General features: G+C 38.5%; 1 protein-coding gene and 1 non-coding gene across 3 annotated transcripts in view; one reads left to right on the forward strand and one right to left on the reverse strand.

Moving 5' to 3' along the window:
- Positions 1-4,939: 4,939 nt before the first annotated feature.
- LOC137274185 (uncharacterized) overlaps positions 4,940-19,745 on the forward strand; it is a 59,901-nt gene continuing 45,095 nt past the window's right edge. For both annotated transcript variants that reach the window (XM_067807230.1, XM_067807231.1), the window contains exon 1: positions 4,940-5,040. The gene's annotated coding sequence lies outside the window, so the exon portion shown is untranslated. The remainder of the gene's footprint in view (positions 5,041-19,745) is intronic.
- On the reverse strand, positions 19,646-19,719 carry Trnan-guu (transfer RNA asparagine (anticodon GUU)). Its single transcript has one exon. It is a non-coding gene; the product is annotated as a tRNA-Asn (tRNA).

The following is a 19,745-nucleotide window of genomic DNA, read 5'->3' on the forward strand; positions in this document are numbered from 1 at the left end:
GATATTTACAATAACAAATTTCTAGCCAAGCAATGATAGGAAACAGTCACAGAAGAAGGGGAAATATTATTGTTCAATAGCTGTATAGAAAGACGTCGATTGGAGTCGTTTAAGTTTGGTTATATACTGACTACCAACAGAAATATGGTTCTGTTTTAGTCGCTATGGGAAACATTAGCTATGTATACATTTTTCGAAAACATTCGAAACATTCCTGTCCTTTTCTATTGTAAAACTTAAATTAAGACCTTAACATGTGAAACCATGTAAGTCGTAGTCACACGCAATGTGTCACGCTGATCCACGTGACATCCCACAACCTTTGTAATAGGTTCATCAATTTTATTAAATATTTCATCGCGAATCAATACAATATGATTTCTTTATGACGTCGTAACGATTATGAAGCCCACCACGTAATTCTGTCTCGTAAATGTGATTCCATTCATGCTCCATACAGCGTCAGGTTGATTGATTGCAAACACTCATGTTTAGTATTGTCGTAAAGGAGGTTTTCATAATGGGAGCTTTGGGACATTCTATTGAATAATGAATTTTATTTTAGAAGAAAGTATCTTGACTTCAAGTGTTCATGTTCACCTTGAACATTATTGATATAATAACCTTCAACACGATATTTTCATTTTAAGAAATTTTGTTTTTTCATCTTGCAATTTGTTCTTCGGGGAGCTTTCGAGAAATCTCAAATATTTCATGAACATATGTAAAGATGAATTAAGCAGCAACAGTGTAGAACGTTACATAAATCTCAGAACATGTAACATCTTTTTGAATACATCCTCTGAAATGCAGTATAACAATACATGGCAACGCCGTGCCTTTTTAGATATGATTTAGATGTGATGAGGACCCACATTAGCAGTTGTAAACAGAATCAAATATGTTACAAAACAACATTATTAATGAATCATTATAATCAGCACCAAACAGAAAAATAAAAAAAAATGTTATTAATGTATAATGTAACTATGCATCTCATTAAGTGTAAACAGTTGATTATGATGTTTGAAATTGAATTGTGCATATTTAACTACAAATCGTGGAGATAATGTTAACAAAATATTATAAGTTTAAGGGCGTTATCTGGAGCAAAGAAAGCACTTATTACATTATATTCACAGGTGATGGACGTGCAGGAAACTACATGGGTCAAGGTGTCATAGTGTCAAGGAGAATGCTTTTGCGACGCTTAAGTAACCCTCTGTCGTCAGCATGGGGTGAGTTTAGTTTCACGCCGCACTCAGCAACATTCCAGCTATATGGCGGCGGTCTGTAAATAATCGAGTCTGGACTCGACAATCCACTGATGAACGACATGACCCTCGATCTAGGCAAACGGGATACGGTGACATGTATCAACCAGGCCAGCGAGCCTGACCACCCGATCCCGTTAGTCGCTGCTCACGACGTGCATGGGTTGATGAAGATCAATTCTAACCTGGATTTGCACGGGTGTTTGGGATGGAAGTGTAGTAGTTGTCTACAGAATACACGACGTGTCTGTGGTGATGTGTTGAAAGAATACAACAAGTTGAAGTCAGCAACTTGAATGGCTTACACAAACTGCCTGCTCTAACCTTTGTGGAACTGCTGCACAATGGTGCACATGGAATTTCACCTTTCCGCAGGCAGATGCCAGCCCATATGCTCATGTGTTGTCATGACCGGCTGTTTCTCCAGACATCTCCCTCATGAAACGTGTGGAGTGAGAGATGTCGACAACTACGACAGGACAAGAACTTCCCGGTTACGTTAGCTCAGCTTTCACGTACTTCTCCGACGAATACCACGTTGGAGTCGTTACATATGTTTTATGGAATGTTTCGTTAGTGAGGTATATGTACGTTAGGTTTACATCAGTTTAAACTTTGTTCTGCACGACAAGTGGATTCCTGGTTTATGATCATCTCCAATTACAACCGGAAGGAAACGAAAATGGAAATGAACTTTGAACAAATTTCGATTACTCAAAAGGATTCACAATTGACAAAACTTCACCTTTGGTTTGGTACTATAAGTACTCACCCAATACATTATCATACAATACTTTCTGCAAAAAGACACATCTATACTTGTCCCTTGAAACAAATCATTCGCAATTTAGAAAACTTGAAACATCTATATCCGAAAGAAAAAATGTTTTCAATAAATTCTAAAACAAATGGTTTCGTCTAATATCAGTATCTAATTCAGAATGAACACCTATGAAATTCCATATTGACTGGTCAGCAATGCATACTCACATGCTACTACATGCTGCATCATCTTCCAAACTTACATTGATGCGAACAATAAAAAGATTATTTTGTAAAAGAAAAATACAACCTGATTACGTCATAATGACAGATTCAAAACTAAAGATTGGTCGTGCATCTGTTTCAAAACATACTCATCTCAAATTCCTGAAGAAGATGACGCGTGGATTCTCCAGTGGTTGTATGTTCCAATGTCTTTCAGCTACATTCACAATGCTGAACTTCTACTCAAATAATAAACATAATCTTTTGTGAGCCACAGCAGATCCTGACAAAATCAAGGGACGCAAGATTACAACGTTATATTAGATCCATGCTTCTCTGCAATTCAAATCCGTCCGCTGTCACACTTACATATCCGCTGCTATGGGACTTTTGTCTTTTTTCAGTGACCCAATGATTAGCCATACTTCTTAAAAACACTTGTCTATTAATTTCAGCAACCCCTTAAACAGCCATTTAACCAGTACATTTAAACACATCACTGATTTACGGGGATTCATTCATAAACGTTTCACTGCAGGATATAGGCCGATTCTTACATAACACAAATCAGTCTGACCACTAACAGTATGGGGAACTATTATGTAGCGTAACCTAGCCCCCTCACAAGCATGAAGTAATATTCCAAAATGAGTGTATTTGTAATATGCTTGTATTTGAAACAGTCAGTCTGCATACAAAGTTTCCAGATGCATGTAAAACTATTGCAAAATATTCCGTTACTGCATGACATCCCAGACAGTCTAGTCTGCAATCGACCTCTTGCTCATTGACGACAATGCACGTGCATTGATCTTGCGACTTTGTTCCACCAGGGAGCCTGATCGACTTTCTCCATTGTTCCGCAATGCCGGACCAAGCCCAACCAGCAGCAATTTCCCATTGGACGTCATGTAATATTGATAAAAGCTTTACCGTTATAATCATCTCGTTACGGATCGTGATTGCATTGTTCTACAGTCTGTTAATGCGATTGCCAAACTAACTTTCTCTATATAATAGATACTGATTGTGATATAATATTAGGTTGTAGTGAGGGCGAGGTATGCCAACTGCAGGACTGGTTAAAGCTATATGCTGAGGAATCCGCACTCGTTGGCACAGATATCGATCGGAGCTAAGGTAGCTGTAATGCCTACCTGTAAGCCGCCCTGGAATGGCCGCGAACGTGAATGAGACTGAGATAGATGGGAATAATACGCTTTCCAACTTGCTCCACTTTCGGAATATAGGTCTGTGACACTGATATTAGACATTATCCCAGTTTCGCCACGCCTTTTCCCATTGGTTGAGCAGGAGTCTGAGCAATGATAACAAAGCTGCTGCAATTGTTCGCAGTGGTATAATTTCAGTTAGACGATTCTGCGACAAACGGGGATCAACTTTTGCTTACTAAACTTATAAGAATCAAACATTGCTTGTCTGACTATTTTCATACATTAAATTTTAATGATGGTCTTGAACACACATTCAAGCTCAAAGGACATTGATATACATTCATATACACAGTCACTATTCTTTAACAAATACAAACCTAGGCCCCACTGCTAAAATGTATTTCAATTTCCAAAGACACAAATATTTGATTGGCAAGCAGTGATTAAATGATTAAACATGATTATGATTAAGTGATCAAATGATTAAGAGCGAAAGAGCCACAGTGATCAGTTGCACCTGCTTTGATCCTCGGCATCCCTATATCTTTGTGAACGTGAATGTCCAAATATTTGCTAAACGGATAAATGTATTTCTTTGTTCTATTCACTAGAGTTCTATTGCCATCAGGTATTCATTATGGACATTGCATACCAGAGGATGGATGTCGGTAGGGAAGGAGTGTGTTGAGGTTTTGAGGAGTTGAGTTCTATAAATGGAATAATAGCACATACATAGTTCTGTCTCCAGAACGACAGAACAGCTGCCTGATACTGGTGCCAAATCGTTCTTTGAACGTCACTGAGAACTTTTAGTTAACGTTTAACAATTCCTATATGTAAATGGACATAACTTCTTGAAATTATCAACCGCTATATCTCAGTGTGTCGATGATTCCTTTTTAGATGTTTTAATCCCAAAAGTCTTTGTAGGGATATACCGATGGTTAATCGTGTTTCTACCCTCACAAATCTGCGACACCGATTTTTGTCAAAAAGTCGACGATGTTGCTCATGCGGGTAAAACGGTGCACTGAGTCACGACGTGACTGTCACACCGTGTGTCACCACCATTCTATATTTCATGAAATACTGATCACCCATTAACAAAATCAAATTTTACAAGGAATGAATATAGCACGTGAATAAACTAACCCGGTCTAATCATTAAGCGTCCAAGCAACTATAATCAAAATCCTGTTCTCTTTGTCTGAACACTGCGGTTAAATACAAAGACATACCAGTGTCAGACAGACACCTTAGCATACGCCAAATTCTATGGAATCAATAGAAAGGACCAATCACATCGCTGCTTCATGTCACGTGATGCGTCTACGAGGGAGTTTCCATTGTAGTGCAATGTACAACCGAACTGTACTTCCAGTACAGGTGAGCTGTCTGCGAGTGTCAATTATTCATCTGAGTGTGCACGGCTGAATGAAACTGCTCAACCGGGGAGCAACTTGTGCCTATTGAGCATGCGCGGGCATCGTTAGTTGTCGATAGCAGCAAGCCTGACCATGGTTCCATGTGACAGGGCATGTCCAATTCACTGCGACAGACACTGACATAGACAACAGGTGATGGATTTCTAACTTTTAGACCAGGTGAGAAGCACGATCAGTATTCTATTTCGTTATTTTAAAGTATATTTTACATTAATGGTGTCGTTTTAACGAGAAAAGATCTCAATGTATCGATTTTAAGTCATGGGCTTAGCCTAGGGGCGCGCGTCGCAGCCGTCGCGATTTTGTTGTATGTTTCAGGTGAAATGAACAAGCTTTGTTTGTCGTGTATGTCTGTCTATGATGAAGTGTGTGTATGTATCTCCATCTACCTGACAGACGTGTGATGTATTGGTTGGCCGATGTTTATAGAGCAGCGCGATCCCACAGGTGTTACACGAGTTGGTTGAATTCCATTATTAATTACAGCTGCATCTCATGAAAATAATAGTAATAAAGATACATTTACCATCGACAATATTTAACCTGGCATATGAAACCACAAACAGAGCGTACTAAACAGCCCTTGTTTGATGCATGGTAATGCGATACTGCATACTGGATTATACTGAAGGTATCAGTCTTCAATATCGCACGTATGTGTTGCTGTTTTCACTTCAATACATATTTTACTGTTTTATTTCCTTGTTTTGAGTGAATGAGCGAGTGAGGTTAGCAATATTCCATCAATATCAAAGTGAGGGACAACAGAAATAGACTTCACACATTGTACCCATGTAGGAAATCAAACCCGGGTGTTCGGCGTGACCAACAACGCCTTTACCAATAGGCTACCCCACCGCCCGTCACTGGTCTGTAAAGAGGCCAAGAACGTGATAAGATCTGTACACATTCATCATAAAACAGAAACCTGAATGGAAAGTATTTTTTAAAAATCGGTAGGTTGCCACTTACCGTCATCTAATATAAGCATCAATGTATCAACTGTCATGGCTGCATTTCCAGCAGTTCGGCTCAGCAATAAGTAAAGAGAAAGTGATTGATTCAAACCTACTTCTAAATTACTGATATACATGTGATGACAAAGTCCTGTAGTAGGAGCGGCATTGTACACATATGCATGTGTGGAACATCTTTGCATTGCCGAAATCAAATAGATCATCTACACTGAAGTGGAAATGTGTTCATATGTCTCGGACCACGTGCTATATGACAACTCACCCCATCATTTGGTAAATGTGCTCTATATGGAGTACTGATTGTTCCTGGAACTAATCAAATATGCCTTTGTTCACAATGTGGTCAATATTCTTTGAACCTAAGAGCGTGCAAATCACGTTCTTGTGATTTGGTCGATTGCTCAGTGATTACAACTATTCCCATTGAACCTTTGCCCTTACTTCGCTCAATATTAGTTTCTTCTTTGTCAGTCTTGTCATCCATCGATAGAAAACGAGAGCGGAGTAATATGGCCTGGTCTCTGTTCAGAGATTATTACTTCAGGCAAATAAGGGAAACAGAGCAAACACAAATTATTGAAAGTTTAAACAAGCTTAAACAAACAATAACAATGAACATAATATTTAGTTATTGAAAGTGAAATAATCGATTGACGAGTTCTAAGTGCTTCTAAATACTATATATTGTATTATTAAAATGTATGTATTGTTATATTTATTGTTATTATTTACCGCTTGCGTTACATTAGTTCATGATACATTAACGTTATGAAACTACACATTTTCGTCAAATGTACTTGTTTGAAATACATGACTACCTGGAGATTCCAAGACATTGCAAATGCTATTTATTCGTCCATTGCTGGGCTATGTGCATGAAGGCTAATCCAGAGTAGACTAATGTAATCCCGCTATATTTCATTACATTATTTCAATCATGTAATCAACTGCTCTGGGGCCGAGCTCACATACGAGAGCCATACATTAGTCTGAGTGCTGGCTTATGGCGGTATTTCCAGATCCTCCTTCCCACAACGTGTGCTGCACCAAAGCCTACGTTCCAGCATGTTCGTGATGGCAACAATGACATTGTTCAGTCGCTATCTGCCGAGTATCGAGTTTCACTTGGGTCCTGAGTCTGCCTGCGTATGATGCAAGACTTATTGGCTGATGTAAACATGTTGCAAGGTTTTGCTCTAATGACATGACGTATATAATTCACTTAATACAAAACTTCTTACATGGAGAAAAATCACTCTCCATTAGCAGAGGAACAGGTTCCACTGGGCGTAACAGACAAACCGGAGACCGTATCTATAATATGATCTCTGGACAAAACAGTGACAGTAAATGGATCAGTGACCAGCAGTTCGCGGAAGGATAACTTAGCTACCTGTACTACCAACCAATCATACAATATTCATGAAAACGGTTGTGTTTGTTTGTTGCCTAACGCAACATATCAATACTTATGTAAAGAAACTTTTAATCGTTATATCTTCGAGCCGTTGCCACGTTACCTTCAACAGCTCAATTCTGTGTAAGAATAGCTAGATGAAATCTCCCGTTCATACAACGGATATGTCAAGGAGACTGTATAGGTCGGGTCAGGTTGCACTGCTGCTATCAATTTGACCGTAATGGACGGGTTGGTGATTGTTGATGGGGCTATCATCCATCGGTTTGCTTTTTTCATATCCCGTAGAAGACGGCTATGCTTTCCCTGTTATACTGCCGTGACGAGAATTGTATACAATTACTAATCTGACAGAGGACGGATATTTAGATATTTTCCATTCATTTATCAAAATAAGCTATAATATTATAGAAATTTTATTCATATTTCCCTCTTGGTTCGAAGTTTACCTACAGTGTTTTGTGCTTTAAAGAATATGGAAAAATCTTATTTCAGCCGCGGTCAAACGTAATGTATGAACATTCAGTAATTTGCAAACCGGAAATAACACTTAAACGTTCATTACTTGTGGAAAGTAATCACTATCACTTTGATCCCTTAAATCTCGTGAGTAACAAGAAACACAGCTAGTTTTCTCAAAGGAATCTTATTTTGACACACAAGTACTTGAAGCACGTAACAGCTTCAGGAATATAACTCACAGCTACTAAACAGCCAGAAATGTCGTGGTCTAACGCGACCTGTGTTTCCCGACGCCTTAGCGATCAAGGGAGAAATGGTCTCTCCAAAACCAGGGGGAATCAAAGGATTTGTAAACAACCTTTAATAAGCGTCCAGATCTCCCAAGGATTAAGACGGTTATACCACTGTGATTTAAAATGTGCCATGTTGTGATCTAGTTCCTCCTATGTAGTATCAAGTTCCTATCTAAGGCGCGCTTATGTTCACGCTATGGGTTTCTTTCTATTCTGCATCGGGTGAGTCGTGTTTCAAGAAACTAAAATGTTAAAGTTGAAATCCTACTTGGATCAGAACAGACATATACTGGCCACATTTATAAGGTTTTCATAATGTATATAACTTGTGACATGTAAGAAAATGTAATCAAAACGCATTCCATACTTCGATTAATATATCTTTTATCTATGGAAAAATAGTACATTTACGATGTTTAAGTTGTTACGCGTTAATGCAAAGATTGAAGAATTACCCAGACATTTCCAGTTCAGTGAAACCCGTCAAGATCCTGGTTAGAAGTGATCTTCAGTAACCCATACTTGTCGCAAAATGTGACTAACGGGATCGGGTGGTTTGGCTCGCTGACGCGGTGGACACATGTCCTCGTATCCCATTTGGGTAGATCGATGCCCATACTGTTGTACATTGGCTTGTCTGGTCCAGACTGGATTATTAACAGACAGAGGTCATATAGCTAAAATATTGCTGAGTGTGGCGCAAAACTAAATTCCCTCACGCACTCACTTTCAGCTCAGCTTGAAACCAACAAACTATGCATCATAAATATGTTTGCAAAGTCCTGCAACTAAAAGTGGGTAGATTTGAGTGGGAAAATGTAATATTAGTCACTAGTCACTGATAATAATAATAACCTTGCAGGTCAAGTTTCCATATATTCCTTGGGAAAACACAATAGCCTTTACACAATCGCTTGTATTTATGTGTTGTGTAGGTGCTCTTGTCAGTTTGTTAATCCATGAGTTACTTACTAAGGTGGATTAGCAGTAGGCTTTGCTGTACGACACGATTTCAGACTACACGTGACTTCATAATTACCCCAATGTATGCAGAAATATATCCCTTACAACTATTTTTTGGGTGAATACAGTGTCATGAACTTGTGCTGAATCTAACCAGAAACAGTGTAAAACAATTAAATGTTTTCAACAATTAAATTTCAAATGATGTACCAAGATTACTTGTTGTGTAATCAACAGGTGAGGTAACTGACAAGAAATGTGTCTGAACTTTAATCAAAGATTGTACGTAGGGAAATACATGACACTATAATCACAGTAGTTTAAATAATGAAAATGAGAATCTGCAATGGAAAAAGTACTGTGAGCGTATGTGTCTAGTGCTGACGTGTCGTCAGTTGTAAGGGACATTGAAGATACTGGTTATATATAGATTTCACATTATATTGCTGGAGAAATCTGCTTAAATACTGTAAGTGCGTTTTATTGCTGCCCAGGGAGACACACACGTGTGTTTCGGGAAAAAATCCCAATTTCCAAAATGGTAAAATTGTGAAAAACAGAACATCTCAATTTAAATTTGAAATAATTCTTGATATTTATCAAATTATTGATTTGAGAAGCTGTACAGTCATATTAAGATACTGTACGAGTTCTGATGTGCTTCGGCAACAAAATATCAAAGAGAATAACACATTATTTAGTTTCTTTTTTTATCATCTCACCATGTCTGTCAGTTTCTTAAACCTTTTCAAAATATGTTATTCGATATGTTGGAAATCAGGAGATGTTATATAAATGTTGTATTATAAGATGTATCCACCATATGTTCTTGACTTTCCTCTGGCAATTACCCCCTTGAAAGGCAACTGACACTGAAAATATATCGATGAAGATCACACAGTTAGCCAGAGAAGGATAAGTTAGATTGATACTGTTAGCTCCTGTCAGTGACATGGATGGGACAAGACGCCTCTAGGAATTGTTGAACTCGAGATTCGAGTATAAAATATTCATTTGGACACATCAATTCCAAGCTGGCTTAGTGAGGATAGTTCCTTGTCCTAGCAGCATCGGAAGCCAATATCCCCTCTAATACGTGCCAGTGAGCTGAACTAGTTTCATCTAGCGTTCCTCAGGGACACCTTCTACGTCACTGCATGTTGATGGCTCAAGCCATTACTGTCACATCATTTGGCGTTGTCTGTGAAAATGGAATATTTGTAAATAGTTGTATATCGATATGACTTATTCACATGCGTGTTTACTATAAATGTAATAGCCATTGCATTTGGTTTATTGTCAGCAATACACTGGGCGCGAGTGTCTTAGGGCAACAACCACGACGTGATGAGTTGCCCCACTTGGGAGTGCCAGGATGTTATGATCATAGGTTCGAATCCATGGCTCGTCCTGGAGTTTATCCTTATGTCAGCATCACATCCTCCTTCGGAGATGAAGTTATCTAGATAACCTCGCGTCACATGCATCACTCTGCAATACTCTGTTGACAAATCATTATGGAATTTAAATCCTTTTAAAGTGGCGTCCGTCACTGAAAAGTAGATAGAAAATCCAAATCATATGGACAGATCATTATTCCTCTACAGCGTGAAGTGAATAACATAAAGTGGCGTTTTCCATTGATATTGTCAAAAAAGTGACTATGGGTTAAATCATTACCTGTCAATACACGCAATACGTCGGTGGTGTCACTGATGAAATAAATTGCTATTGGGTTTTCTAAAAAGTGAATCGATTTTCCAGCAACGCGTTTGGCATTTAGATAAAATTGACAAAATACATGTGTTTTTTGCATGCACAAACCGGTTTGTGTGGACTTATCATTGCCATCATAGAGTATCTACCAGAAGTCTGAGATATCACATTGCATAACGTTATATCAAAATCAATTCTAACCGGCCATAAGGACGAATGCCCTTTTGACATTTAGATATGGTGACTGTGATCCTTGTCAAATCTCTTTTAGTTGACATTTTTTATGAAAAATACATTTTTCCTTAACCACCATCCGCAGATGTCAAATTAATGTTGCAAGAACGGTGTAATTTTTAGGACTGCTAGGACTGTTTAGGACCAAACATGACCTTTCAAGCCTTATATTGAAGGTCAGGCCACATTTCAAACGTTCAATCCAAGGTCATTACACATTTTGAGCAACAATTCTTGCCTCATCCTGACGTTCTAATTATGTTTTGTTCAAACCTATTTAATTCCATTTTTCATTTTCCATATTAAGCCGATTGAAAGCAAATAGTAAATTCAAAGTGTATGCAGAAAGCATCACCTACATTTCAATGTGTAGATATAGCATAAAGTTTCAGTTCTGAAAAGAATGCTTAAGTTTCTTATTTATAATGCAAGAAATGTAACAGTATTCTTTCTGTGCATTCTAATTACTTTTAAATTTGGCAGAAAAGGAATTTCACTGGAAAATACGTAATCTTCATAAATTGTTTCTCAATCACGTCCTCAGTCTCCCTGTGGAGGTCTGTGAAAGCACGGCTTACTGGCTTCAATCATCAGGTGGTTTCTCTGTAAACTGCTGCTTCACTTAAGTAACGTGCGCTAATTCACTGAAGCACAATCAATACTGTAGCACTGAAGTATAGGTCCCGCTGCAAGAGCTGCACAGAACAAGCCCTGGTATACAGATAACAGACAGCTTTTCAGATTCAAGTTTAATGAATTCGCCCATGTGTAAAACTGCAAATCTGGAGGGGATGAAATATCACTTTTCTTCGTGAATAATTGATCAGATAATATTGCCAAATTTCCTTCACGTTTCCACATTTGATTTGATATGGAAGTGATGGCTGGTTAAAGTAATCAACAGAATTTATCTCCACCATTCCTTTTCGATGTTGATATTGTTCAAAATCAGATTTAAGGACACATTTTCCCTGTCAACTGGACTGTAAAGCTTTTCTCTGTCAAACGCTACGGTAATCAGTGCCTATTCACATGATTTTAACGTAAGCATGACGAACTTAGATGATCACCCGGAATTTTTTTCTGGGGATCCCCCCTGGGTTATTGCGTCTTGTTTAATTGTATTGCTAACACCGTAAACTGATACAAACAAATTATGCTTGCCGAATAAAATCTTTTTCAATTCGATTTAGATTTTAACCAATTTCTGCAGCAATGTTGCACCAAGACCAATTAATATTGCCTTTCCGCTACTAATACCCAATGGGAGATGTCATCCAGTCTCGAAATAAATAATCAAATAATGTTAAAACATTCCACAAAAAAATTGTCAGCGAAGAGCATTAACGAGACCACGAATCTCGTTTGAAGCTAAGCCTCGGTGTCACCCTGGAAAATGACCGTTATTACTCGCGAAGTTCTTGATTTGACTTTTGCATGAGCTTGGTTGATATTGAAAGTCTGGACTGGGATCACTGACTTGACATCTTGCACGCTGGCGCTTGTTTTTTTCTTCTCGTAGTTCACTCGGATCAATAGGAAAATGACTCCTTCGGTGGGGGAATTATTGAGCGAGAAACAAGTATTTTCTGTAAGGGGACGTTATACTTGTTACCAACTCACTGTAAGACTAGCAAACGCGCCTGTAATAATTGATGCCAAAAGATCAATGCCTAATGCCGGTGTCACCAGCTAATGAGAGCTTAAGGACAGGAATAGCTACTTTAGACCGGAACATGAAGCCATTTCTATATGCAAAGCGTTTTGTGTGAAAATTGGAACATGACTGTGAAAACGAATTTCATAAGGGTAAAAGCCTTTTCATTACAATGTTTTGTTCTGATCAAAGTTTCTTTGGTTTAACACTGTATCCTGGAACACCAACCTCAAGTGCAATGCCCACAGTCTGTAATGCTGTCTGTAAACTGACATGGAACATGTGGAAGGGATTAGGGATTAGGCCGCAGGGGCTTGTGTAGGCAATTATAATAGCCTAGGGTTTTCGTCTTATAGTGTTTTGATACAGAGAAAATGTGAACTAGAGATGTCCACTCCAACTCATGCTCTCCTTAATCAGATTGTGAATGCATGTGTGAGGAAGCACAGGAATGTCAGCAATCACGGCAGGGTTAAAGTAGGGGACGGGTTCTAAGCATCCAGAATCGACCTCAGTTCTTCGGCAGAAGGATTTATCCCCCCACCACAACCCTACACCAACCCAACCCCACACCTTCCCCCCAATCATTATGATCAGCTGTTATTTGAATCAATCTTGAAGACATAATCTTTATTAACGGACAAGTGATCATTAAATGAATAATTTATACTAATTCCCGAGATGAAAATACAATTGTTGCTGCATCTGTAGGTTATCCTTGTGTATATCAGCGTAACTGTTTCGGCTGTTAGACTTAAACAACAGCAATACAGAAATGCTGTTAATCAATTTCATGTGAAAGATGCAAATCCCTTCTGAATCCCACGGATTGTATGTACCTGTAAATCAGAGCAATAACATGCATCACTGTCTAATTTGATCAGCAGTCGCTGTCCGACTGATCCCAAGAGACAACAGAAGGTTGGCATCAGAGCCAAATTGGTGAGACCTGATTAAGATCTAGTCAATTATCAGTGCCCAGACAAACGGGGCAGTGTCAGCTGTAGTCGCCGCTGAACGACATTCATTCCAGTTAGTAACTGATAGTATTTGCTCTATGTAATTTACAAAACGTTTCATGTCTGAGTACACAGACTTGCGATCTTTACGTTGGTAGATACAGGTCATAGCTTCACACATTGATGTAGTAACGTATTGAGTTTGTAAGTGAATTGTGTTGACAGATACGCAGACAATAAATGCCGTGTTGATGCGCATTGAATGCTATGGTAAGACTCTTTGCATGCAAACGTTAGAAATGTGAAAATGAATTCTATGACATTGACTGTAACTACCAGAAACGTGTCTAAATGCCAAAAATATTCTTAAAACCATGAAAGGGTTTGCAATATTTGTTAAAAAGCCTGGAACAATATCCTTTATATGTAATTATAAAGGATATTACTATATTACTACGCGTTTATAAATCCACGAAATGCATTGCTTTTTCTTTACCATGTTATGGAATTGTCTGCAGTCATAAGTAAACCTTACAGGTTTTTCGATGTCAATTTCCGCAACTGTAGTTGATTAAAGTGACATGAAAATGACATGATCTCGATATGATAAAGTGCCATCTAATATTGATTAGCTGATCAACGTTAACAGCAATTGGACACACAAGGGTTGAAATAGACAACAGCTGTTTGCCTACCCAGCGGACAGAAACGTCGACATTGTTCCCGTCATCTCCTCTGTAATTGTGCGAGTGCTTCATAATTACTGTCAACGCATGTCCAAGCCTCGAGATGCCAGTAATCAGGGCTTCATTTATTTCGTCATAATTACTGTCATTTTGTCTGGGCGATATCGATATGCCCCACAGGTAGCTTCATATGGACAGTCATTAATGATCAAAGACAATGGCAGCGTGGTAGAAATTGATTAGTTGTCTGATGCAGTGTTGAGATTTTTTTTATCGGACCCTAACCTCCAACTAACTTTAGAATTTCTGATTTATAATGAATGGAACGATGATTACAGGTAGGTAAGGTGCTCTGCACTAATGGACGTGATATGATGTCGTGTTTTGAGTGCGGGATAGTTACAGATTAGTTCAAGACGTCTGTGACGACAGACAGTTCCATGTCTGCTATTTAGACAATGTGTTGTACTTTGTCTCCACGGACAGCAGTCATGGTGAGACAAGGGTCACACCGCTCTAGGAGTAGCCCTGAAACATGTTTTCTTCAGCGATGTCTATTATTCTTTCGCAGTAACCGTTGTAAGCGAGATTGCGGAAGTGCCATTTTGTCATGTCTGACTGATGTCTGACCATGTTTGGGTTGCAAGAGACAAGGGGCACGGATGATGTGGGCCATGATACTCACAGCACAAATACTTTAGAAAATATTTTACAAGAAATACTTTAATTAGATGAATATTATTCAAGCGTATGAAGAGTTGGTTAATTGTCTCCTGAATAATTGCTAGTATATCACCGAGAGCTTGCTTCAGTACTACCAGCATCTTCAGCATTGTCACCATCTTCAGTGTTCATCTTCACCACGTTCATAATGTTGTCTGCACGCAGGTAGCAAACTATATCTTCGTGTCGTCTATCTGTGGAACTCTGCTGGCGTGAATGAAGGTCAAGGTCAACTGGTGGATAAATTATTGGATCAACTGTCCACTTAGATTAAGTTGAACTATCTACCCTTGAACAACCCTTAACATGTTTGGAATACGTGAAGAGAAGGTAAAGATACTCTTTGACAAATGAAGGTGAACCTGAACTTTCAGTTTGGATAGGAAGTATACCCGATTTTATAAATGCAACTCCATTCTCTTTATCATCCCCCCCCCCCCCCCCGAACACAACGCCTAGGATGCATGTGCACAACAGGAACACCATACGTGCATGGGGTGTCATTCTTGATTTTAAGAAACTCGATAAATCAATATAGATCATAAGTTTTGATACATATTTTTAACCACGGATTTATTTTTAGTCGTTGCTTTGTTTGAAACTCGTATACTTGCAAATTTGCGTGCGGCAGTCATGTTTCAAGAGTTATATTTGTACAAACAACTAAGGTCATAAGGAACTGCAAATGGTCATACACACTCAAACCATTCATTATTATCACACCAACATTGATTAACTGTGACATATCACCCTATTCTTTCAATCGTAAATTAGAAATGAAGTTCCCCAACACTTTGTGAACAATATAGATATGCCTGCTGTGACTGACAGCAATATAACATATTACATCCAACCACACACAGGTACAGAGAATGTTATAGTCAACTTAAAATACCCCTAACGACACAGTTCAACACTATATCAAAGGTGACATTTATCAGATGGCGGTATCTTTATGATATCATTACAATAGACCTATCACACAGCACACAGCTAAACCATTCACGACAGCCAACATAATTGTGCCTTCCCTGTCAGCGGAATGTACTGTCTGTCAACTCTGATATACGTTCATGAAGTCGTCCCATTATACGTCGCAGTCATACCTCACCATGTCACGTCTGACAAAAGTAATGGTTCTTTTGTCGCTTTATTCCGTGTAAATGCGTCTTATAGCAGTGTCACAGGCTATTAAGTCACAGAACAACGACGTATGTTTACATATGAGAATGGTTATCTTTCGTTATCTCTGTCATCTTTCATAATAATATCATATATTATCAACACATGCATGAAAGGTGGTGAATTCTAGAACTTTCCCTCGTTCTAAAATGATACTGATGTTTTCCAATCATTTCTGACATCATTGCGCGATTTTTGAATTCTTTTAAATTGAGAAGCCTCGCCTATTGTGTTAAAGACAACTTCAGAAAAAATACCAATTAGTCTTGTCTGTCAATCAATGAAAGTTTTGTATATTCAGAAGGACAAAGAAAGGGCGTTTTGTGACAGTTCTGTGACAAACATACAAAAACATCATTGTTAGTGATACACATCAATCTAAAGGTTTTTATGCACTTTGAATTGCAATTTCTTCAAATCATGTATCATGCATCTGTGTACAAACGGTGTATGTTACGCTGCATCGATTATATACAGAGTTGGAAATATACATTACAAAGTTGATAACACGCTGTTTTCTGAAATGCTTCATATTATCAACTTTCTTTGAATGAACTCTTGTTTATCATGCCCATTCAGAAATAATGAAATAATGACTGCAGTTGTGTCCAAACCAAAGCAGGTAAGATAATACCTTTCCTTCCCATAACATCCCATGATCCAAGCAAATTGGTAGCCTTACAAACAGATAAATGAAGGTCGGTGTTCATTAGAAGGTCTATGTATTGTCATCTCGGCGTGAAATCTTCTGCTTCCTGCGATCTCTGGAAGCTGATTTGAGCCATCTGAAGACGATCGATACCTCGCCAAGGGACATTAGAAGCTTCGAGGTTTAGTTCTGATAGCTAGCTTTGGGGAAAGCTTTTGAAGATTAATTGAGGTTTTCTAAAAGCAGCTTGATGATACATGGTGGTTTTTCGATATGCGAATTTATCTTTACTGGTTTAGGGTTTGGGGGTTATTTCCCTCTGCAAAATTGCTTTTCTTATGCTTTATCTTGTAGAAATGATTTGTTTTAACGAACAGGGGAGATAAATGCCTACTCTAATATTATTAGGTTTTGGTATAGTTTCAGATGGGTACATGCATGTGATGTTGTGATGTATTTGTGATTTTTTGCATGATTAAATTTTAATGTCATAATTATCTTTGATATGAAGAACCTGTATTTGTGATTGCGGGAGTGCGTTAATGTCATATTGATTACGTTCTTATGGGATTCTTAAATCCATGAAATGACCAGCTTCACTAACACGTGCATCCCATGTACATTAAAGACATAGCTTCAGACAGGAACTGAATCAGCGTGGTCAGTTAGAGAATCAGAAACTTTCATCGATACACCCGTCACGATATTTCTGAAACATTGCCGATGTGACGTTAAATATTAACATTAACTTAAATATTGTATCACATCGATACAGTACCGCCCAAACTAAATGTTTCCTCCACGGGTGCGTTAAATGAAGGCTGGTGATGACACTGCTTCCAAATACCACAGTGGGTGTTAATGTTATCCCCATCGGAGTCCTCTTGACACCACTATTGGCGCTATCAACCTTTCCGCGGCCGGTATCTATATCACCACTTCAGTCTGTTCCTGCACTGAGATCCTGGTTAGAAGTGAGTTCAGTAACCTCTGTCGTAAGACAAGACTAACGGGATCGGGTGGTCAGGCTCACTGATATCGTTGACCACATGCCATCATATCATATTTGGATAAGTCGATGCTCATGTTGTCGATCATTGGGTTGTCAGGTCCAGACTCAATTATTTGCATATAGCCGAAATATTGCTGAGTTCGCGTTAAACAACAACCAAACAACACAAAAGCCTATATTGAGCAGCGTATATCACCAGTAACCCGCGACCATGGCAATTCCACAATGATAAACCCATCGTTGTCCTACCACTGAAAAAAAAAACAACAAAAAAAAAAAAAAAAAAAATAAATAAATAAAATAAAACATCCACGCACATGTTTGAAGATCACGTTTACATGGCGTACTTTGTTGAACCCAGATAATATGAGTTGATGTGACTTCCCTTCCAAGTAATTATGAAAACATGTCATGGTTGTCATGCGTTCTTTCTCACCCCGCCACACGGCTAGTCATATGTGACACATCCACGCCACTCCAGGCGACCACTGTCACGAACTGAACAGGGTGTCACGCATAACTTGGAGACCCTCATAGCTTGAGATGCATTCATGTTCGTGACTGAGAGAAAGGTGGCTATCGCGCCATTTGTATCCGTATGATGTTGAAACGTCTTGAAGGAGAGAAAACAACAGACTTGACACGTGTTATAAACAAGTTTAATTATCTACATCGGAGGAGTAAGATTCATTATCGCATTATGCAACTAGCGATACGATGCGTTATAATGCATCGGTATATTGTGGTAACAACAAAGTGTCATAAACACACAGGTGTGTCCTTAACGTTATGTCACTAAAATGTGTACGAACGCAATCCAACAAGTTGCCAGTTTGGCAACAGCTTTAGTAGCTGTATCTCATCTCAGACCAAATTGTCGGCGTCCTTCCGACTTAATTTTCACTGTTCCTCAAAATAAATTGACCATTCTAATTAGCCTTGGACTGTATAACACCAATATATCTTGTCCACTGTATGACTTGTAAGAAGTATGTATTAGATCTATTTCAATCAAGGGGTCTCTTACGAGTGTACTGTAAATATCGTTGTGCATAGCATAACTTAAGAGTATATTTACTACGTTGTAAACTTTTGAAAGATCATAAGCAACTGCTCGAAGTGTAATTTAGGAACTGGTGAATGTGCATTTAATTTCCTTCTGTTATGTACTCATTATAAGACATGTGGAGAACTGTCTGTACCACCGTGCTATTATACCATAAGATTGTCTTATTAATATCAACTACGTATTCTGTACTTACACAGAAGGTATCACTGTTCCTATTAGGAATAAATGTATTCTATTAGGTAGTCTGGGATTGTATATCAATATATCTTGCGCAATATGAGGCCCCAAATGCAAAAAAACCTTGTCATATTCCAACTTACAGTTAAACGTCGCGTATAAACACAAGTATCTGTAATATCGGATTGTATACACAGAAGCAAAAACAAAAAAACCCAAAAAACAAAAAAACAAAACAAAAAAAACCAAAAAAAACCAAAACAAACAACAACGCCAATATATGTGACGCTCGGATATTAACAAAGTGACTCATCTTGTCCAAAGAAAGTTAGGAATCTGAGAATATCTGGATTCACAGTTTGACTGGGTAGGTGTATCTAGGATTGGCGTTCTGACCGGGTACATCGCTAGGTATCATCAGTCGAATGTTTCTCATCCCTGATGCACCCTTGAGGAGGGCCACTGTGAGCTGAATCATTGAAATGTCTTCTCCAAATATAACTGAGCAAGAATGAAGAGGGCTTGACCATATTTCATTATTCCAGTTAATTGACGATAAGATGAAACACCAAAATATTGTATTAATATCGTCCCTGGGTGGGCTCGAACCACCAACCTTTCGGTTAACAGCCGAACGCGCTAACCGATTGCGCCACAGAGACATTACACTCAATCTAACTTAAGATAG

Source organism: Haliotis asinina, chromosome 2, assembly GCF_037392515.1.
Source record: "Haliotis asinina isolate JCU_RB_2024 chromosome 2, JCU_Hal_asi_v2, whole genome shotgun sequence".
Taxonomy (NCBI): domain Eukaryota; kingdom Metazoa; phylum Mollusca; class Gastropoda; order Lepetellida; family Haliotidae; genus Haliotis; species Haliotis asinina.